The sequence below is a fragment of the Anguilla rostrata genome, chromosome 3 (genome assembly GCF_018555375.3).
Source record: "Anguilla rostrata isolate EN2019 chromosome 3, ASM1855537v3, whole genome shotgun sequence".
Classification (NCBI taxonomy): Eukaryota; Metazoa; Chordata; class Actinopteri; order Anguilliformes; family Anguillidae; genus Anguilla; species Anguilla rostrata.
In genome coordinates this window covers 7,185,372-7,209,142 of record NC_057935.1, presented here as the reverse complement: position 1 = coordinate 7,209,142, position 23,771 = coordinate 7,185,372, and the positions used below count along the sequence as shown (strand labels likewise).

Below are 23,771 nucleotides of genomic sequence, written 5' to 3'. Positions count from 1 at the left end.
ATGAAGCAAAAGCAACATCCTGAGATTCAAAAATGAAATGCCTGATTGCATGAATTTGGTCATAGCAGAGATATTAGCTACCAACCTACTATGTGAAGGTGAAACAAAAGAAAAAATCTGAAAAAATAAAATGAAATGCCTGATGTCTGTTTTATTGTGTATTGTTTCCAAGTCTTCCCTTGAAACGTTATTATGTAGGAGAAAAAATGAATTACCTGTTTAGAACACACAACCCTTCTACTTGTTTATATGTTTTCATCACATCAAAACTAACGGAACAGAGGGAGATGAAACAGCATTAAACATAAGCCTGGAGAAAGAAATACTTATGTGTGTGTGTCTGTGTGTGTGTGTGTGTGCCTGTGTATGTGCGTGAGACTGTGTACATGTGTGGGTGGGTGTCTTTGTGCATGTGTATACAGTATCATGACTGCTTTTGCTTTTGTGTCAATATTACAAAGCACTACTCAAATACACTGCAGTCATTTTCACATGTGACTATACCCTTTTCCAGGTCATAACAAGCACACAAAATATGGAACCTTTCATGGATGTCCAACTTCCACATTCAAATGTTTCAGCGTCTGCCTGTTCCTGGGGATCAGAAATGGAGACCTTCACCAGACAGAACTGGTGAAAGAATCTCAACGAAAGGGCCTGTATGTGAAAATTAAAATGAATGAATGAATAGCCGCGTTTCCACCGCAGGAACTTTACCCCGGAACTAGGAACCTTTTGAGGAAAAATGAATTAAAGTATTAATGAATTCTGAATGTACCAAAACGGTTAGGGATTTGAACTTTTAACACAGAGGTTTCAGGTTTGATTACTAGGTGGGACACTGCCACTACACCATTGACCAGTGTACCAAATATGGATTTCTGAAGTATATCCGGCTGTGCAATAAAAGGGACACTAAGTAAACTCGTGGTTTCAGCAGAGAGGGCTGCAACCTTGTGAGCCAGTGTTTTTTGTAGGTTAAATTCCCACGTGACTCTCTATTATCGTACCCATGAGCGAGGCCCTTAACCTTAATAGCTTCAGTAAATATCCCAGCATAATTGTGTAGTCCCACATAATGACAGCTACCCAGGCAAACATCTGTCAGGGTGGGAAATATCGCTCAGCAGGGTAACGAGTGACACAGAGGACTGTTGACAGAAGCAGACACAGATGCAAAACACTTAATTTCTGAGGAAACACCTGTGGGAGCTCCGTGGAGGACTTCACATTGCCGTCAGTGCACTGTAAACACAGGCATTTTGACAGAGGCTTGCAAACCCGAAGTGTGAAATTATATGTTTTAATTGAGTAGCTGGTAACACGGGTGCTACTAAACGCAGAGGTGGGAGTTTTCAGTTTTATATATGACAAACAATCAGAATCGATTTGCTTGATCAAATCATCATTTTGATTTTTTTTTTTTTTAAATCTGAGAATGAATCATTGTCTGTGGTGTTTCAATACATTTTACATTATTGCAGAGATGGCGCCCATACTTCCCATACCATTCTACAATACTAGTATTCCAAATGAACTTCAACCTCAGGGGAATTTTGCACGTGCTAATTCCATTTTAAAAGGGCACGTGCTCCGGAAGGGCAATCTTTCAAAAAAAAAAAAAAAAAAAAAAGAAGCAAAAAAGCTGGGAATTACCTATGGAAGGAAAAAAGAAAAAAGGCTAACTTTACCGAAGTAAGGCTTTGTACTTATTCTTTTTGTCTCTAAAATCACTGCGACTGGAATAGGCCTACACATCTTTGATATACCCATAAAACAGCTTTTACCGACGGTGATGTTCATTGATTACTTTGTGCTTCCTGTTTATGTCCGTTAAAGATTGATAATGTCTGTCTCCTGGCGCGTATACAACGGTAAGGAATAACCGTTACTTAAATTACCATTCGCTCCGTTTAGCTTAATTTTTTAAACAAAAATGCGATAAATATGGCGTTACTAAGGTCGTTACCGAAACGCGCGCGTGTGTAAAGTAATTGCCTTCTGTTCTCCTTTCATTATGAAGTTGGTAGTCAGACTGTATTGCAGAGAGAGAGAGAGAGATATACTTTAATCTCTCTCTCTCTGTAAGGGAACAAAATTTTTATTTACAACTCATCTTTAACATTATCTCACTGAAGTGAGAGCTCTGTATTTACTTCCTGGGCTCAACAGCACCTTTGTTTTCCAACCCCGATGCTCTTGATCTCGAAGGATTATAGGGAGAGGGGGAAAAAAACAAAAACAGGAATAATAGCTTACACTTGCACCTTCCAGTAGTATCTGTGTCCCTTGTCACTGTAGCAACAATGAGCAGATAGCAGCGATAGCAGCAGCAGAGGCTGCAGACTGGCAGTGCCCACCCAGACTGCTCGCAAAGTCATGGTGGCAATTAAGATCCGCCTCCCTCCCCCCTTCCCTGGTATTGAATTTGTGGCGTCTTCTCAAAAACAAATACCGATAGAGCGAGAGATTTTTTGACAGTGGTGTGAGCAGGTGGGCTTTTACTGAGAAATCTAAACTTATTAGTTTTAACCACCTAGTTCAGGGTGAGGGAAAAAAATGTTTCCATCGTTTAAATATTTTCTTAAAATAACATTTTGATGTTTTATTATTTTATATTTAAAGTAGCCTACTCGTACAGAACCTCTTTTACTAATTTATATTTTGAATAATTAATAATCATTTTACCAGCTGAACTCCTAAGCTAAGCTACACAGACACAGCTCAACATGTTGAAATGTTTTGTTGTACAAATAACATTTTTGTATTATTCCTTTATAACTTCATGTCTGTGCTCATCAGCTTATTCCATGAATGTGGGAACTTTCAGTTCACAAGTAAAACAGGGCATTATCTGAATCGGCTTCAGCCAATGGGAGCCGACAAATATCACTAATTGATATAATATAGGCTCCATAAATTCCATATCTCAAATCTGTAGTAGCCTATATTACAGTTGGGTGATGCTGTATAAGTATTTGGCAGATATTCAGTACCACGTAGCATTCTGTAATTACAACAACCATTCAAGGAGCCTTACATAAATTGGGTAATGTTCCCATTGTGAAAACAAACACTTATTTATGCTCCTAAGAAGTTATATCACGGATTCTCCAATGTGACGTTTTGACTGTGGACCTACCACGAATAACTTTTCAGTGTGTCTGCACTTATTCTTTCGCAAAAATTTTCCATTGAAACGCTGAGCCCTAAGAAAGCTGTGTGCAGCACTTGGTCAAGTAAAGAGAAACCGTGGAGTACATACAGTCTGTCTTAGCAAAGGAAATTAGCATAGCTGGTGGAAACAAGCCTGCTTTGTAAACATTTATTTATTTATTTTTTACTTGGATGGGTAGTTTGCAGGAGCTTCGCTTGTCTATGCAGCTAAAGTTCTGCAAGTTCAATCTGAGCAAAGTATCGGAAGGTGTAACGCGATCTGAACCTATCACCGCAAACCGAGTCGCCGTAGCAATGGGAAAATAGAATAACGAACGAGTCAATATCCGGAGAAATGAGAATCCGCGCTGAACGTATGGAAATGAGATCTGCCCGCGCGCCGGCCTCGCCGTTATTATGCCGGTCTAATGAAATGAAAATATGGAGGACGATGATATTATAAATACCGCGTGTGGTTTACAATTCCCCTTTTGTTTGATTACACTGCACAGTTGATTTCTCTCGTTTCAGAGATGAACAGAGCTGGATGGGGTCCTCCGCAGGGTAGCCTGCATATGAACACTTCAATTCAGTTGAATTTAATTAGTGCAACAGAGTAAAAAAAAAAAAAAACGCAATAAGAGCCCCAAACAGTGAAATGAATTACTCATGAGCAGAAGCTTATCAGATTCACATCCTTAGATGTCGAGAATATAAAATCACATTGTAATGTAAGAACAAGTGGAAAATGTACATGTAAAACAGGGATCAAGTATGACCCAAGGGTGCAATTTAAAATAAAAAGCCACCGAATACATTCGGTCTGGGTTTGCTTAGAACCAGGGTAGGTACGGCATCAAACATCCGATTGATAAACTTGTGCAGTTAAATCTATAGTCCTCCATTGGTTTAGGCACCCTGGGCCCTTCAGTGAAACATTGGCTCAGTACTCGCATTATCAATAGATTAGATTTCATTGATTCTTCAGTACATCGTTTATGATTTTTTCTCCATTTCAGCTCTGGCTTTAGATCATCGCATATCAGAATAGAATTTGGTCATTTCCCACTTTCTAAACCACCCACCCAGGAAAATCATAACCCAGGGCTGCTCAACCCTGTTCCTGGAGATATACCGTCCTGTAGGTTTTCACTTTAGCTCAAAACAAGCACACCTCATTCAACAGCTAGAGATCTCGTTGGGATGCTGATTGGTCGAGGCACATGTGCCAAATTGGGGTTGCAATTAAAACCTACAGGGCGGTAGATGTCCCAGGAACAGGGTTGGGCAGCACTGCCTTAACCCAACCACTGGTGGGAGCATGCCAACACTGTCCTGTTTTTTTCACACTGTCTTGTTTCTTCTTGTTGGCTAAGGGTGTAGTCCAGAATCAAACAAGGGGTGTGTGGACTATAGGACTCCGCCTGCACTAGTTTCAAGCATTTTATTGAGCTCCCAAGAGTGTCTCATTACTTGATAGTGAACCTGAAGGTACGCGTTTCCCCAACCAAGATTGAATGATAAAAACGCTTTGCATCCACCTGGGTGCTTTCCCTGGCCGCCTAATTAAGTGTCACCCTGCCAAGTCTGTTTGCTGTATGTGCCACAGAAATAATAGCAAGCGCTTAGTTTGAGAGAAATGTCCCAAGAATCTCACTAGAGCAGTGGTAATCAACCCTGTTCCTGGAGATCTACCGTCCTATAGGCTTTCGCTATAACCCTAACAAACCACACCTCATTCAACAGCTAGAGATCTTCTTGACCTGCTCATTAGTAGAGGCAGTGTGCCAAATTAGGTCTGAAATGAAAAGTTAGGTCTCCAGGAACACGGTTTATTTCCACTGCACTAGAGGGCTGAAGAATGTTCACTGCATTGGCCTGCCATAGGCGAGCATATTGATTCTGGGCAAATTGGACAAATCCATTTTCACAAATATTTGAACATGGGTATTTCCATCCCTGTGGCAATAGTTAAACGTGAGCATGTTGTGGACATTCAGCTGTGTACGGGGGAATGCCTTGTTTGTAGCAACTGCTCGTAATTAACAGGGTTTGATTAGGTTGTTAACTGAATACTGACCTGGCATTGATGCCCATGATAGTTACCTGCTTTAAGTCCTTAAGATAATTATGCTTTAACATAATTATTTTAGTCAGTGGTGTGTGTGTGTGCTGAAACGAAAAGAAACAATACATTTTTTCTTTCTTATCTGGCCCTTAAAGAATTTTCGGGCATCTGTCCCCATTAGGCTTAATTAGCTCTTCAATTAATTGTTTTGGGTCCTAAAACAGTTCATTGAACAACTAGTTAATCTTAATTAAGTCGAATACTAATCTGTATGACTATTTTTAATGGACAAAAATCAACCAGAATTAAGTTTATTTCGCGAAAACAAGGCAACCGCACGGTGCATTCCTTTCACAGGAGAGGCCGCGCGTACGGTACCTGCCAGACGATGTCAGTCTGGGACGCTGATTTAATTAGCAACAGCTCAATCAAATCCGGCTAACTGAGAGTTCAGCTGGAAGGAAAACCAGAGTGCAGGAGGCAAGGGGCAGTGTGGTGTAATGCAGGGGTGGGCTATTCCGGTCCTGGGGGACCTGTGTTATGCTGGGGGTTTTATTTTTTCTCTCCACCAATTACCCTGGCTACATGAGCTAATTGGCTGTAAACGCCAACACTGGTTCGCTGTTCGGTTTGATCACAGCGAAACGTTTCATGCGGGGACACAAAAGACAGTTTTCAGCTGTCATTCACGCACTCGTCAAGAAACGTAGCTAAAATGTCAGTGGGCGTGAAATGTCAGGGCTAATTAAGTAATTAAGGCCGGAAGTTGGCATGAAAACCAGAAACGGATTCGGCCCTCGAATGCCCACCTCCGTAGTAATGGTTAGGGAACTGGGTTTGTGGCCTACAGAAAGGGTGTCCGGTCTTACTCGCGAAGGGCCGGTGTGGGTGCAGGCAGGGGTGTAAGCACACAATTCTGGGCCCTACACGTAAGCAGTCTCTCACGCTTCATTCCAGGCTTTTCGAGGACCCTCCCCCCATTTGGGCCCTGGGTAGTCAGTCCCACTGTTACCCCCCACTACAACACTATGACACCAGCTTCAACTAATTAACCAATCATGGTACTTAATCAAGACATTGGTAAGTAGAATCAGGTGTCTTGCTGCTGGGCTGAAACAAAAGCCTGCACTCCCACCAGCTTTTTTTTTTTTGGGATACGATTGGACGCCCCTAACCTACAGGAGAGGGTGCAGGTTGATTTTCAGGTAGGGTACTGCTGGTGTACCTGTGTGCCAGGGCGCTTCATGTGAATTGCTTCAGTGAAATATCCAGCTGTATAAATTGATGCTGTGTGAAACTGAGAAAAGCTGCGTAAGCTGCTCTGGATAAGAGCATCTGCTAAATTCCCTTAATGCGGTGGTAACCGACCCTGTTCCTGGAGATGTACCGTCCTGTTGGTTTTCATTTCAACCCTAATTTGGCACACCCGCCTCTACTGATCAGCAGGTCAACAATATCTCTACCTGTTGAATGAGGTGTGGCTTTGTTAGGATTGGAGTGAAAACGTACTGGATGGTAGATAGCCGGCAACAAGGTTGGTCATCACTGCCTTAATGCCTGTCAGTCCAGGTCACAGGTTCGAATGACCCCAACGTAATGTGCAAACACGAATGAACTGAGTGGGGAAATAGATGCCAATGTTACATGAGGCAACCTCCTATGTGCACATGCCAATGCTGAAGATACTGCTGCTTTTTATTATTATTATTATTATTATTATTATTATTATTATTATGCGTGAACACGCATCTGAACATGCCTGTTTCCCGGCTTCGCCTGTAATCACTTCTCTCTGTCGGCTGCACATGCCGTCCTTGAAATCGAGAGTCCTTTTTTTTTTATTCTTCAGATTGCCATCGTTGGCTCTGGAAGATTTTCTAAGCTCACCTATATATATATATATATATATATATATATATAATTTTTGATGGACTTTTCAATGCGAGCGCCTGTCAATTCAGCTCTGATTGATGGGCCCCACCAGAGTCCTTGACTTTGAGTATGATTTCACTGTCACAAGCAGGGGTGTCTGCCAAACGCGGACAGGGAGTAAATCGACAGCGTTCTGGCTGTTTTCTTCCCAGCCTGGTTCTTCGTGCGCACCACATTTCACCCACAATGCTGTGGGGCTTTTTTTTTGGGGTGGGGGTGGGGTCCTACTCTAGCAGCCTCGGCCAGGGGGCCTGCAGCCACGGTCGTGGAGGGTCTGCTGGTTTTTCGGCCAGGGGGCCTGCAGCCCCGGTCCTGGAGGGTCTGCTGGTTTTTGTTGGTGCGCAGAAATTCGCTGATTCGCTGATCGATTAAACAGCTGATTCCACGGTTGACTCACCTCGTCTGGTTGCTTCGGGTCTGAACAGGTTGCTGATTTCAAGGCAAAAATCAGAGGGCAGCAGACCTCACAGGTCTGTAGGAAAAAAGATAATTGATGTAGGCTGTGGGTCTTGTTTCTGCTGGCTGGGGCGGGGCGGGGCGGGGCAGGGTGGGGCTGGGCGTGGGGGTCATCAGTCCAAGCAGTGGTGGAAAGGAGGGGAGGGGATTTATAAAGGGGCAAAAAAATTTTCATTTAAATGGGTTTATAAAATTATTTTGGTTTGAAATTTGATTAGAATTGTGTTATCCCAGCTCCGTCTGTATTCATAGAGAAAGGGAAATGAACAAAAGGATTTTCTTCATTCTTTTAAGAACCCAATTAGGTGCTCTGAAATCCTGGGAACTGATGCAGAGTCAGAGGCAATTCACCCAGTCTTGATGAAAGCCAGTACCAAATCTGGCAACCCTGTGGAACGCAATTGCACACGAGGAGCAGATTTGTATCACATTTCTGCTTAAACAGTCAAACAAGGGGGGGGGGGAGACAAGCTGCTAATCCTTGTCTCCAAATCTTCAAATGAGAGCGTCTGTGAGAGAGAGTGATAGAGAGAGGAAGATTGAGAGAGAGAGGGAAACATCATGTTCACTTTCTTACACTGAAGCTTCAAATAGTTTCCTTTCCTGTTCCAGTTCGAAGTGAACCTCAGTATTAAACAAAGCACTGGCTTTGGAGAGGCAGTGAACCAGAAAACTGGCGCAATGATGTAATGCACTGGAAAGGCCATCCCTGTCCCAAAAGAAGTTCAGGGGAACCAGTTTTGCCAAAGTTCAGTAGCCCTCTCTTGCTGAAAACATTTTTTGGGCCTGTCCAGGGACATGCCCAAATGCCATGCCGCCTCTCACAATATTGGGATATGGACCTCAAATCCTAGACTTAAAAAAATTATATCACGGTTAGGCCTTAGAAACGCTGTCATTTCTAACCTGGTATTGCAGACCAAGTAATCGCACTAAGGATTTGAACCCGTAGCTCTTTGAGAGAACGCTGTACTCCACTCTGCTCCTTTTTGAATTTGTGGCTCTGAATATCCTAGCTGAACCCCAGCTGCTTTTATTGTGTGCAATAAGGAATAAACTGCCAGCATTACCCAAAAGGGTGCACTAAAAATGCAATTTTCTGAACGCGTCCCCATCCGTTTACTGACACCTCAGCTCAGCTCTGAGGGGGCCCACTTCAAGACATGCGCTAGTGGTGATCTTTGACTTGTTCGCCATGGAAAAGAGGGAGAGCAATTTTCCATCGCTTGCAATAAAGGCTCTTCGCTTCCCTCTTCGCTCGCGATCGTACGCTCTCCGTTGATTGGCCTCCGTGCCGGCTCGTCGATCACCAGGGCCAATTACGTTCAAATGTGCATTACACGCGAAGATGAAAGGAACAGCCCCCATCGACTGTGTGCCTTGGCTAGCTGCTACCAGCCTGAGCCCGCTCTACATTTTTACCCCCCATTTTTCTTCTCATTTTTATTGATGAGGCGTTTGGCAGCGTCTCACTCCAGTTGAATCTACCCTGTGATCTCCAGCCCAAGGTCCCCGAGCAACTTGACTGCGAGTGATTACAATTAATCAAACTGAATAATCACCGCAATGGATTAACGAGTTGTTTTTGGCTTCCTGGTCGTTCCCAGATCATCTTAATAATGGCTGCGGGGGAGAGGAGCCAGATGGCATCTGCTCCGGTTTCTTTTAATGTCCGGCGCAAATGGCGGCTATAAACAGGTGACTTAGCCTACGGAAATGGGCGATTCGAGATGGGGCGGGGACAAAAGATGAATATACTCTATGACTGAGGTAACTCTCAGCGGGGTAATATTTTAAACAATGAGTCATTATGTTCATTTTTCACGTAACCTTTCATTTAACATTATGCTTTTGGATTAACGGATTCTCGATTATAAATGCAAATTTACAACAGCCACAGCATATCAAAGCATCGCAAGCAGAGGTGGAGCTTCCATATTTTATATTTCCCTGCACAAATAATTTATAGATCCGTCTCTAATCACACCCATTTTCAGTTCACTTAACAGTTAACTTTTTGCAAATTTTTAGTGGAACAGCAATTCACTTGAACTTTATACTGTTGTTAGCCAGCGTGCTATATTTTACAGCATCAATGACATTCAACACTCTATCAAGTCCTACACATTTTGTGAAGAATTATGTTAATCAGCAAGTCCAGGCGATGGGAACAAAATACTGGGAAGGACTTAATCTCTGTGGGCTAAAAATTGATCTTAGTCCCTGAGGACCGTTCTTCTACATAGTGTATGTATGACTGGGGAAATGTACAAGAAAAAATGGGGCAGGTTTATTAATGGGAGTGACTCGTCCGTCTTTTCAGGACGACGCTGACGCTAAAAAAGCGGAAGCCAAAAAAAAACAAAACCGAACCGAGCAGCGGCGCTCGTTCAGCACTGATTGGTATCGGGGCTGCGAGCGTGCGCAGCGCGAGGCGGCACCCTACTCTCCTCTTCAAACGGCAAACTGCCACGGAACGTTAGCGCCGCAGCGCTAACGAGCGGACCCGAATCTCTGCGGTTACCTCTCTTCCGTGGACGGACCAAAAAAAAAACGAACCGTTTCGTAATTGGTGGTCAGGCAGATTTGTCTTTCATTGCCAGGTTTAGACTTCGTTATTCCTGATTATTCCATTGACTTATGGGACTGGCAAGGCCAACTGCCATTTTGGCTCAAATGGTTTTTAAAATCAACGGTGTCTTCTTTTTTTTTTTTTTTTTTTTCTTCAGAATATATGCTGTGCTGGGACTATGCGATTATTTAAAAAATAATAATAATTTCCTTTTAATATATTACAGTAGTATGACCGAGGCAATAGGCTAAAAGTAGTTTTGTGCTTTGAGAGGGACTGGTTGTTAGGTTTTGTTTTCCCATGACACGGGAGTGCAGTGATTGTCTGGCTTATTGACAATTATGCTAAGTTTGAAATGGCTATCTTTCATTTTTCAGTTTCGGTGGGTTTGGCATGACATCTGTGGAGACTGGTGGTCACAAATGTTTGTTTTCACATTCCAAATACCAGAGTTACATTTGAAATGAAGCTATTACTAGGAGCACAATAAGTCTTTATTTTTTGTACAACATTTTTTTTTAGAAAAAAGACTGCCTAGAGACAAGCAATGATGTCGTCTGACAGGGTAATTTTGAGCAACGTAGCAAACCTAACTTTAAAGACATTTTTGCGGATTTCAGGTGCTTGCTCTTTCACATTTGGAATAAGTTGCTGTGCGTGCGTCATCACATTTGGATACTTGGCGGGATTGTCGCACCCGACACCACCTGTGGAAAATGACATATATAGAGAACGTCCTTAAAGATGGCGGACCTTGATCGATTTCCGGGTCAGGCGAGGACCGGGGAGACGCGGATGGATAAAACAAGCATTTAAATGAGAGTCTTTCGTCCCTGCTGTTTAGCCCCCCCCCCCCCCCCCCCCCCAGACACAATAGCCCCACCGTGGTGGAACTGTGTGTGGTCAGCACATCTGAGTCATCAGCAGTCTTCTGATGCAGACTGAAGGAATCTCTCATTAAGAAAACATGTTGGTTCCTCTCCAATGCCCCCCCCCCCACCCTGTAGTACTCTCATCTTTCATACTAATTCAGGTTATGGTATTTTTTATGGTTTTTAGGTTACATTATAATGGGGGGTTTTTGCATCTATTCTTAAGGTTGTTATGGGTGTGGTCTGTATGTATTTATAGTCTGTACTGCAGTCATTGGTGCGCTTTTAGTGCTGTTGCATCTTTACTCTTTGCTGATCTGGGAATGCACTCGTGCTGCTCCCACATTGTATGTCACCGTGGACAAGACTGTCTGCTAAATGAATCTAATGCAATAATGTACTGGAAGTGGTTTTCTCTGCTAAATTGGGTTTTCTCTCTTTTGTGAAACTGTCTTGATGCATACAAAACACCATGCACCATCTGATTACTGTAACCGCAAGGAAGCGAGATTATAGACCTCGTTAAAATATTCTTCATTATTTGTGTTGTAATAAGAAAGAGAGAGAGACATGAACATGAACCACAGTGGCTAATTGTATTTCAATTTTTTTCCTGTCCCTGAAGGAGGCTTTCACTAGCAATTACTCTGCTGTTTATTTGTGGCCATTTTAAAATAAGGGGACGGTGTGTATTTTCAAAGAGGGGAAAAGAGTTGGATGAGAAAACAACCATGCATCTTTCTGGTCTAATGGAACTTAATGTAAACTTAACGCCACACACACCATGTGAAGCTTGTGTGAGTAGATCTTGGTGTGACAGATATCCATATAAATGGCATATCTTGCATGATGAAGTTGGAAGTCTCCCAGCATTTTAACTTTTAAATCTTACACAATATTTTTGGGTCATTGACATTTTATGTCTGAAAAACCATAGAATGTAGGAACAATTTTGAGCAATTCGTTCTTTCTCTCAGGAACAAGACTGGATATACAATTTGTATTATGACAGGATGGTGATTAGCATGATATTATTGACAAATTGAGATTATTGTCTTAAATTCATAGAAAACCATATTATAGCTATATTAAACTTGGGATATACTGACCAATAAACACCGACGTGCCCCACTAGAAGTAAAAAATGACATTCATAAGAAAACAGGAAAAAAAAGAAATTTGCCAGTTTAATTCTGTTTGTCGCACCCCGTATGCAATGGAAAACACCGATTGTGAGAAGTTTTTATTGGCCATTATTGCCGTCAGTTATCCGGTCCCATTGAGCGGGCTATGCATTTTTAAGTCAGTGTGTGTGCATTGGACAATTATTCCACTAACCCCGCCCATTTTTTGCTGAAAGTAGCCAATATCGGCGAAATGGGGCGTGTTTTTGGGGCGGGCTCCCGTGTGGTGCTGATGCTGTGTCTTCGGTTCCAGGGGTGCAGGTGGAACGGCAGGGCTAGCACCGTCTGCATCTGCTCGCGGGAGAAGAAGAAAAAAACAACTGCATTCTGTTTTCCGTGTACTGGATCCAAAATTATCCTGCCAATCCAGGAATATTACATCACTGTTCAAACTGGGAGAGTTGAGACGACACAAGTAAGCACCCTTTTTATAAAATATGTATGTTTGCTCTTGTCACCAGAAATATCTTGACTGCATTCAGAATTTGGACACACCAAACCGATCTGTGTAGTTATGTCGGATGATGACATTTTGGTGCCAACTGCGACGATTATGGACACGATTTTATTTAACACTTGAACTGTCAGTAATAGTCAAAGTTGTATGGTATAATTTTTCGTAATTGTATTACAGGTAGGTGAAGGTGTTTTGTAGTGTAATTCTTGAAGGGTTAAAGTCATAGTGTGCTTCTCTGGTAAAGAGCCCAGACGGACAGCCAGCAAAATGCAAAAGCTACGTGGATCCGTGAGTTGGCACGGGGAACGGAAAGGAGACTGAGGGTCAAGTCGCTTTTAAGGCGTATTTATCTTGTGGGCATACGGAGTTTTACGTGGAAAAATAAAAACGCACATACTGTATTTCGTCAGTTCCGAATTTTTATCGTTACCTTATCTCATGCGAGCGAAGAAAATGCACCCTAGTCTATCTGTGGAGGCACATGCCCGCAAACCGGTCCCGATCCTGTGAATTTTGGTGACAGAAAATCAGTCACCTTGCTCTTTCTTGTCGTTCGGGTTCCCTATGAAATTGCTGGACGTGGTTAATATCACCGTGTGTCCCACCGGACGAAACGATGTCGTGTTCTGCTCTACACGCGTGGATTAGCCTACTGCAAGTTTTCAGATGTGATCAAATATGATTTACGCCACGAAAAATAAATACATAGGCCTAAAATAGGCAAATTAATAAAATAAAATACACAAATAAAAATGTAGCCTATGAACTAAACGAAAAAATCATGAAGCTAATTCTCGTTTTCTACCACGAGTCAAGCAATTCCATTCTACTTAGGTTTAACTGTTATGTTGAATTGCCTTCGTGTCTGGTGAAAACGAACATTTGACAGAAGGCTCAGCCAAGTTCGCTTGTGTCGGGGGTCGTCCATTGTATTTTGTATGTTGGTGTTGGTATTTGCTGCATATTTGCATCATTTAATGGGCTCGAGGGGGTGCTAACCTCTGTATAATGACACGGGTGAAATTTTACGATGTTGGTGTGAACAGTTGTACATCAGAGCGGCAGTGAATAGCCTGCGCTACGTATAGTGTGTATATAAAAAATAATGCGCTCAAAGATTTCCTATTTATTCTTTATTTATATTTGTTCTAAACCCATTAATATTCGCGACTACCTGTATAACGTGTTATTGTGTGGCACTGTTGTAATGTGACACGGAATGCCCGCTGTTGTAGCGCGCTAGAATCCGCTGGAGTTCATAACGGATTAGCAAAAATCTCCGAATTTAGAATGTATTTGGAAAATTGGCACCGATTTGAGAACCTCGCTTCTGCGAACACAGTGGATGTGGGTGTCAAAGTAGGGCTTGAATTGATTGATTGACATAAACGGGGCTAAAGCGACGGCAGCCTATCGAACCGGCTATCTTCTACAGTAAATACAAATACGAGGCGGCTGTGGAGTAGGCTGGTGGGTTTTTTCTTGGGGAAGACTACAACCGGGGGATCCTCCTCCATCTTTGAGCTGACACGTTGGGAAACATGAATAATAATAATAATAAAAACTTTGTAAATGTAACGAACTCATTCATGTATGAGGCAGTTTGCTTAAGCTGTCGAGAAGAATGTGTCTTTACTATGGCAAATATTTATCTGATTCCCAGAAGTATAGGGGAACGTCCGCGACTGTATGTATACAAAAGCTGGTGTAGTATACGTCTTTTATTCGTGTTCTATGAACGAGCAGTTTTATCATCTGAATGTTATGACTCATTTCCTTTTGGGTTTTCTGGCGTGCAGAGGTGCAGGCAATGTTATGATATCGATATTAATATTAATTTCAGAGTTAGAACCAGGATTAACTGCTGATGTTGTGTGGAATCCCTTGTCTTTCCGGTCAGTGGCACCAGTCTTTGAGCAGTGGACCCCAGGCCAGAAAATTAAAATTCCATGATATTTGAAGAGCTGTGCTTTTCCAATGAGAACATAGACGCAGCTCTGGGGAGAAAATGAGACCACATCAAATTTTCAGTTTCTCAGTTTATGGGTATGTGTCTGTGTAAAATCTAACTTTTTTTTGATTTTCACATTTGATTTTAATTCCAAACTAAAACCATGTCATTCAGGGCATTCAATTTGCAGAAAATGACAACTTGCCAAAATTCGAAAAAATACACAGCGTATATCGGTACAAAAAGTTTATGCCCAAAAATAGATAATAAAATAACAATGCATGGTTTAGGAATATTTGCTGATACTTCAAAAAAAAAGGGATGATCTCATAATTTCTTTCAGAGCGGTAGATGCTTCCTGTATCCTTCCTGCATTCCTGTATCTCCAGGCCACAATCAGTCATTAAATCAACTCTGTGGAGTCAAAAGCAGGCCAAACACAAGTGCACACCACATAGGGAATGTTCCACTGAGTAATTATTTACAATTTGTACAGGAGGAAAAACTCAATATTTTTTTTGTGGGATGCGTCCATTGTTGGATACAGAAGTGTGTTGGCTGTTGTGCACCTGCGTGCCAAAATTAAGAAATGGACAGAAAGACAAAGGGCGATATTTTAACGATCTAAGCGCACGGTCTAAAGCGCATGGCGCAAGTGCATTTAGGGCGTGTCCAAATCCACTTTTTCTAGTTTAACGGCGGATAATCTGAGCGCAAAGTCAGGCGCATGGTTCAAAGGGGTTGCACTTTGTCTCTTAATTAATCATAGGTGTGTTTTGGCCATAACATGAAATAAACCAATCAGAGTGTCATCTCCCATTCCCTTTAAAAGCCAGGTGTGCTTGCACCTTGGCGGATTGCTATTATAATGGCGGATTTGCCAAGTAATAGGAAAGAACACTTTAAAATAACAGTAACATACTGGGCCATTGACTTAAGACCAGGTTTTTGTTGGCCAATCGCACAATTGCTTTCCGCTGCCTCAAGATAGCAACGCGCCAACAATGCGCCTGACCACACCTCATTTTAAGACCAACACGCCCATGGCCAAGTACATTTGCTATTCGAACAACGTGGGCGCTGGACGGGGAAAATGACAACTGCGTCGGTCTGAAACTAGCAAAGACACATGCGCCGCGCTTGGTGTCGCTTTGCACCGGGTGTAAAAGAGAGCCCAAAATGAGCAGAGGCTGAGCATGAGCAATGTGGGTGGGGGTGGCATGGGAGTGTGTTTGGGGGGAGGGGGAGGGAGGGGGGGGGTGATCAAATTCATAAACAGGAAACCAGAGACATTTAATAGAACAGTAGAGTTAATTAGCTTCCTGGACTCTCTGGTATTAGCCGCCCTTAATGCGTTTACAAAGCGACGGTCTCAGGGCGGGCCGTCTGATAAAATGCAGACGAGGGATTCGCGGCCAGAGGCGGGGGTCGGTTGAAACGGACGGTTTTTTTTTGAAAACGGTTCTACTTTTTTGCTTTTGCGTTCTTCGCTCGGCAACAACGAGAAGACATTTTCTGTGACACAGAGAGCTGGTTGTGCAGGTAGCTCGAGGGCTAAGGAGAAAGCAGGACCTATTCAGTAGTGCTTAATAGTTATTTGTGCTGACTGTAAGAATACATAAATACATTTTAAAAAAGATCAAAGTAATATATTTAGATTGAAAGATAGCCAAGTGTTCTGGGTCTTAATGACTTCTCTCTGGGTCTGTGTCAGGAGCGCAGATCAGCAGTCATGAGTTCTATGTTTTTTTTGTTCCCCCCCCCCCTTCCTGGCATTATAAATGGCCTTAGTGCTGCATGAATAAGTGGAAGGTCTTATGTGAAAGAGCGAGCTGATTACCGAGCTCGCAGTCTGCGATGAAGAATGTGCGTTCAGGGCCAGGGTGCCGCTCACAGTAAACGGATGAGCTTTGCCTGACGAGAGTGCTGGTTTTACCTTGTCATCGTGAAACTATGCCTCTAGTGCTTTATGACTGGCTTAAAAAAAAAAAAATGATAAAGTAAATTTTAAAAAACTGTTGTTATGTTTGGCTGTTGATAGAACTAGTTGCAAGGAGCTTACTTGTTAATGAACCAAACTTCCTTAAATATCCTGGGACGGACAACAGAATCTAGAGGCTTGGCTTGGGAAGACAGCAGCACTCAATGGTATCCCAGAGAAGTTTCCATTGGTGTACCCCTAGTGTTCAGATAGCGGTACTGCACCCAGAGCATAAACTCGTAAATAAAAACAGGGAAACGATCTGCCAGTGGACTTCTGTTTTACTATTCCCATTGTAATTCCTGTCCCTTGTGATGCAAGCGTGAAATCGTGCTTCCTGAATAACATACCAGCGGAAGACAAGATTCGGCAAAGGGAAAACCTTCAGGGCTAACTGTAGCTCTCCACAGGCTCCGTCTCTCAGTCAGACATCAGGCTCTTCAAAGCAGAGAAATGCCGATTGTACGCTGTCATTCCGCAGACTGCAGACAGATTCGTGTCTCTGAGAAAGTGTTTGTGTGTGATCTGTCTAGAACCTTCCTTCTGCCCCTTTGAAAAGTGCTGTGGCAGACAACCTTTAATGTTTGCTTCACAACTACATTTTTTTTTTTTTTTGGCCCTCTCGCCGCGGAAAATCAAAAATTGTTGTTCCGTACCCAAATCTTCTTCTTTGTGGTGGCGGGGGGGAACCATTTTTTTGAAGGGGGGGGGGGATTGGGCGGCGGCTTATCTTCCTTTGAAACAGGCGTATTTTGTAATGCTTACAATCTCTCGTTTTTTTAAGGGGGTTGCATAATTATCAATTAACGAAACTTATCTGGCCCCCGCGCCTAAGAACAGCTCCGCGGCGCGACGGCAGATAGACCGCGGGGCCGAGGCCCCTGTCGGCTCTACCCAATTCAGCTTCGCTTCGCGGAAGGGTGCTCAAACGCGGCCGCTGTGCGCTGATTACTGTAATAATCACAAACGCGCCAATTTGAATAATCGCCGCAGACCTTTTTGCAAACGCGCGGCTATGGCAGAAGTAGATTAAAAAAAAAAAAAAAAAACTATTTATTTATTTTATTTTATTTTTTGGTTCTGCGGTTTGCCGTTGTGGCTTGTGCCCCCGTGCGCGGAACACCCGACTGTGGCTCCGCATTTAAATGTGTCCCCTGGAACGCTTTCAGTGTTAGTTTTTTTTTTTTTTTTCCAGCTCACTTGTTATGCAGCGGTACTGCGGAGAATGCTAACGCTTAGCCTCGGAGTTTGGGTTTTGAATGTCATCAAAGGCACAGACGGCGCTAGGTAAAAGAAACGACTCTGGCCTTGCTCGTGTGGCTGGGGCTACGTGAAAATAATGGGGATTTGGATTCGGGGAGCTGCTGTTTTCTTCTCTGCTCTCTTTTTCGCAGCCAAGGCTGGCCTGTCTCTTTCCACCTACTCTTTTTTTTATGAAGAGAACTTAAGCTTTGAATTGGCGATTCAAGTCAGCTTCATTGTGAAACAGCGTATTTTAAGAAGCTTCTAATACTGTCTCGGTAATACTTACTGAAATAAGTGCAGAAGAGCCGCCTGTTTTCTGAATAAGGAGGCCATCGTTACCTTTGAGCACGAAGTAAAGGTACATGGTTGTGTTACTCTTCGCCCTAATAGCAGTCATCGTGCTTTCACCCTGAAACACTGCAGCATTGTTAAGATATGAGAGAAATAACACGTCCTTTTTTTACGTGTTTATGTTATGGTTAAATCCTTGTGTGAGGGTACCCTACGGACATGGGGCTGTTGCCTTCATACAGGAAGCTCCGCCCACGTCCATAAATGGACACGCTCCTCGCATGAGTGACAGCTGGTGAAATACTCTTGGGCGTTTTCGTGTAGGGCAGTAGTGTGGACGGGGATGTCACACATCTGGAAGTCGCTGACTGGACTCCCTGCTCCCCCCCCCTCCCCCACTGCCGGGTTCGCACGGAGCACACGGATGGTGCCGGAGGACACACACGGGACTCTTTTTCGGCACAGGATCACGCCCGTGAGAGCGGGGTGGCCCAACCCCGGCCCGGTCCCTCAGGCCCTTGAGGAGCGAGCTGCGCCTCGTTAACTCACACCGCCCGCCTGTCCTGCAGGGGCTGCTGGGAAGGGCCAGGCGCGCGGGGGGCGGAGGGGTAAGGGAACCTTCAGTCATGCGTTTGCCGTTTTGCCGTGAGGGTGTGGGGGGGGGTGTTGGGGGGGGGGGGGGGGGGGGGGGGGCGTTCAGGTGCAGTCAAGCTTTGATTAAGAGTTCAGAGGTGGCGAAATTACCGGCTTTGAAAGAAGGATGTACCTTAAGACATGTCATCGTCTGACACTGATTGGCTGAGGCCGGCGGAGAGAGAGAGGGGTCAGGCCGGCATCGATCGGGGTCGCCGCGGATTCCGTAACCGCGGCAGCGGGGCCGGGATGGACAGATTCATTAACTCCGGCCGGAAAAACGAAAGCGGGTTTTATCGTCACGCTCCACTGGCCAGATACCAAAAACACGTTTCACTCCGAGCCGAAAAACAACGGGTGCGCTCCGTTCCTTCCGTCTCTCCCCCCCCCTTCTTTGTCTGGGGTTAACGTCGCGAGAAGTCGCTCGGCCCGGGACAAAAAAAAAAACAGAAGATGTCAAAGATTCAGGAAATAATTCAGCGATTCAAGTGCTTGAAATGAGGAAACGTTCGTTCGGGCTTGTTGCGCTGATTTTAGATGGACACGTTTCATTTGAGGCGCCCAAAAGAAATCGAAAATGAATAAACATGCCGGCAGCCCTACATCGGTATTCAAAAGCCGCTAGCATGTTGGAGCATTAGCGACCGGCTTCGAAATGCGCCTCTGGAATGCATTTGAAACACCCAAATGTTGTCAGAAACAGTATTTAACAGACACTCTTAACCCAGAGTGGCTTACACAGATTATGTTTTGTTTCATGTTTGATTCATTTATACAGCTGGGTATTTACCCAGACAATTCAGACTGACTGACTTGCTCAGATGTGCAACTGCAGTGCTTGAGCTGGGAATCAACCCTGCAACCACCGGGTCCCTGGAACTGCCACACAGGAACCTTACTCTCATTGGCCCATTCAGCCACTGAGTCCAAACCCACTTCTGTTCTGCCACACAGGAGCCACACTCTCATTGGCCCATTCAGCCACCGAGTCCAAGCCCACTTCTGTTCTGCCACACAGGAGCCACACTCTCATTGGCCCATTCAGCCACCGAGTCCAAGCCCACTTCTGTTCTGCCACACAGAATCCACGCTCTCATTGGCCCATTCAGCCACTGAATCCAAGCCTGCTTCTGTTCTGCCACACAGAATCCACGCTCTCATTGGCCCATTCAGACACTGAGTCCAAGCCCGGTTCTGCTCTGCCACACAGGAGCCACACTCTCATTGGCCCATTCAGCCACTGAATCCAAGCCTGCTTCTGTTCTGCCACACAGAATCCACGCTCTCATTGGCCCATTCAGACACTGAGTCCAAGCCCGGTTCTGTTCTGCCACACAGGAACCACACTCTCATTGGCCCATTCAGCCACTGAATCCAAGCCCGGTTCTGTTCTGCCACACAGGAGCCACGCTCTCATTGGCCCATTCAGCCACTGAATCCAAGCCTGCTTCTGTTCTGCCACACAGAATCCACGCTCTCATTGGCCCATTCAGACACTGAGTCCAAGCCCGGTTCTGTTCTGCCACACAGAATCCACGCTCTCATTGGCCCATTCAGACACTGAGTCCAAGCCCGGTTCTGTTCTGCCACACAGGAACCACACTCTCATTGGCCCATTCAGCCACTGAATCCAAGCCCGGTTCTGTTCTGCCACACAGGAACCACACTCTCATTGGCCCATTCAGCCACTGAATCCAAGCCTGCTTCTGTTCTGCCACACAGAATCCACGCTCTCATTGGCCCATTCAGACACTGAGTCCAAGCCCGGTTCTGTTCTGCCACACAGGAACCACACTCTCATTGGCCCATTCAGCCACTGAATCCAAGCCTGCTTCTGTTCTGCCACACAGAATCCACGCTCTCATTGGCCCATTCAGACACTGAGTCCAAGCCCGGTTCTGTTCTGCCACACAGGAACCACACTCTCATTGGCCCATTCAGCCACTGAATCCAAGCCCGGTTCTGTTCTGCCACACAGGAGCCACGCTCTCATTGGCCCATTCAGCCACTGAATCCAAGCCTGCTTCTGTTCTGCCACACAGAATCCACACTCTCATTGGCCCATTCAGCCACTGAATCCAAGCCCGGTTCTGTTCTGCCACACAGGAGCCACACTCTCATTGGCCCATTCAGCCACTGAATCCAAGCCCGGTTCTGTTCTGCCACACAGGAGCCACACTCTCATTGGCCCATTCAGCCACTGAATCCAAGCCCGGTTCTGTTCTGCCACACAGGAACCACACTCTCATTGGCCCATTCAGCCACTGAATCCAAGCCCGGTTCTGTTCTGCCACACAGGAACCACACTCTCATTGGCCCATTCAGCCACTGAGTCCAAGCCCGGTTCTGTTCTGCCACACTGGAGCCACACTCTCATTGGTCCATTCAGCCACTGAATCCAAGCCCGGTTCTGTTCTGCCACACAGGAGCCACACTCTCATTGGCCCATTCAGCCACTGAATCCAAGCCCGGTTCTGTTCTGCCACACAGGAACCACACTCTCATTGGCCCATTCAGCCACTGAATCCAAGCCCGGTTCTGTTCTGCCACACAGGAACCACACTCTCATTGGCCCATTCAGCCACTGAGTCCAAGCCCGGTTCTGTTCTGCCACACTGGAGCCACACTCTCATTGGCCCATTCAGCCACTGAATCCAAGCCCGGTTCTGTTCTGCCACACAGGAACCACACTCTCATTGGCCCATTCAGCCACTGAATCCAAGCCCGGTTCTGTTCTGCCACACAGGAACCACACTCTCATTGGCCCATTCAGCCACTGAGTCCAAGCCCGGTTCTGTTCTGCCACACTGGAGCCACACTCTCATTGGCCCATTCAGCCACTGAATCCAAGCCCGGTTCTGTTCTGCCACACAGGAACCACACTCTCATTGGCCCTCCTGCTCTAGGGCCAGGGCTGCCCGGCGTCACCCCGTACGGATGCCTGGATGGCACGCCACCCTGGACCGCGCCGTTTCGGGTTCGAATGGAAGGGCTGCGGCAGCACCGTTTTGCTCCGGGCATTTTTACCTCGAGGGTTGAGGAGGAAACCGGGCCGCTGATGTGCTGCCGAATACACGGGGAGCAGATTTACGCTGCGGAGTTTAGATTGGCCCCTCGTTCGCGGGACCGTTAAGCAGACGCGGCGTCGCACGTGATCCTTTTTTAAAAGAGTCGTTCTGGCGAGACGCTGCGTTAAACCATAAAAGCGTGGGGTTGATGTGCTCGCGGAGCAGCGGTGCAGAGCATCGCAGCTGAGATTCTGGCTTTTAGTATGGAGGCAGTCAGCTCAGGACTCAACAGGAAGCGCGCTCTCTCTCTCTCTCTCTCTCTCTCTCTCTCTCTCTCTCGCATGCTCGCTCTCTCGCTCTCTCGCTCTCTCTCTCTCTCTCTCTCCCTCGCTCTCTCGCTCTCTCTCTCTGCGCGGGCTGCAGCCTTGCCTGCCGTGTGTCTTGGTCATTGAGTTTGAAGGAGAAGTCTCTTTGAGGGTTGACTTTGCCGTCACCTTTCTCAATTGGCGGGACTTCGCTGCAAATGAATTGGAGCACGCAGTCAGCTATCTCCTCTATTCAGGAGTGGGGAAAAAAGGAGTGCTGATAGTCATTGGAATTCTGAAGGAAAACCAAAAAGGTGTGTGTGTGTGTGTGTGTGAGAGCGAGAGAGAATGCCTGCGATTGCCAGTGAGAGTGTATGTGTGTGCGCATTTCTGCCAGTGAGTGTGTGTCAGTGTGTGTGTGTTTCTGTCAGTACGTGAATGTGTGTGTTTGCATGTTTATGCTTCTGTGTGTGTGTGCGTGCGTGTCTGTGCATGCATGCGTGTGTGTAGTGGCATATACCCACACTGGATCGGTTACAACAGGAGAGAAACCGTGCTTGCCCTCTTTGAAGAGCAGGAGGCTGCTGAAAAGGGAAAGCGATGCGCTCTTGGTTAGCAGTTAGTGCAGGGAGTGACGCGCAGGGCTGAGAGTATGCTAGCCTGCTCTGCCTGTCTGTTAGCGGTTAGCGCAGGGTTGAGAGCGCACTGTCCAGCTCTGTCTCTGTGTTAGCAGTTAGCACAGGGAGTGATGCGTGGGGCTGAGAGCACACTGTCCAGCTCTGTCTCTGCGTTAGCAGTTAGCACAGGGAGCGGTGTGCAGGGTTCAGAGCACACTGTCCAGCTCTGTCTCTGCGTTAGCGGTTAGCACAGGGAGCGGTGTGCAGGACTGAGAGCGCACTGTCCAGCTCTGTCTCTGCGTTAGCAGTTAGCACAGGGAGCGGTGTGCAGGGTTCAGAGCACACTGTCCAGCTCTGTCTCTGCGTTAGCGGTTAGCACAGGGAGCGGTGTGCAGGACTGAGAGCGCACTGTCCAGCTCTGTCTCTGCATTAGCGGTTAGCACAGGGAGCGATGCACGGGGCTGAGAGCACACTGTCCAGCTCTGTCTCTGCGTTAGCGGTTAGCACAGGGAGCGATGCGCGGGGCTGAGAGCGCACTGTCCAGCTCTGTCTCTGCGTTAGCGGTTAGCACAGGGAGCGATGCGCGGGGCTGAGAGCACACTGTCCAGCTCTGTCTCTGCGTTAGCGGTTAGCACAGGGAGCGGTGCGCGGGGCTGAGAGCGCACTGTCCAGCTCTGTCTCTGCGTTAGCAGTTAGCACAGGGAGCGATGCGTGGGGCTGAGAGCGCACTGTCCAGCTCTGTCTCTGCGTTAGCGGTTAGCACAGGGAGCGATGCGCGGGGCTGAGAGAACACTGTCCAGCTCTGTCTCTGCGTTAGCGGTTAGCACAGGGAGCGATGCGCGGGGCTGAGAGCGCACTGTCCAGCTCTGTCTCTGCGTTAGCGGTTAGCACAGGGAGCGATGCGCAGGACTGAGAGCGCACTGTCCAGCTCTGTCTCTGCGTTAGCGGTTATCACAGGGAGCGATGCGCAGGACTGAGAGCGCACTGTCCAGCTCTGTCTCTGCGTTAGCGGTTATCACAGGGAGCGATGCGTGGGGCTGAGA

The 23,771-nt window shown here is 45.9% G+C and overlaps 1 protein-coding gene across 1 annotated transcript in view; it reads left to right on the top strand.

Annotated features, from left to right (window-relative positions):
* The first annotated feature begins 1,595 nt into the window (after positions 1-1,595).
* The window catches only part of nrxn2b (neurexin 2b), a 655,074-nt gene continuing 632,898 nt past the window's right edge, over positions 1,596-23,771 (top strand). Inside the window, exons 1-2 of the mRNA XM_064325221.1 lie at positions 1,596-1,695; positions 12,494-12,655. The gene's annotated coding sequence lies outside the window, so the exon portion shown is untranslated. The remainder of the gene's footprint in view (positions 1,696-12,493; positions 12,656-23,771) is intronic.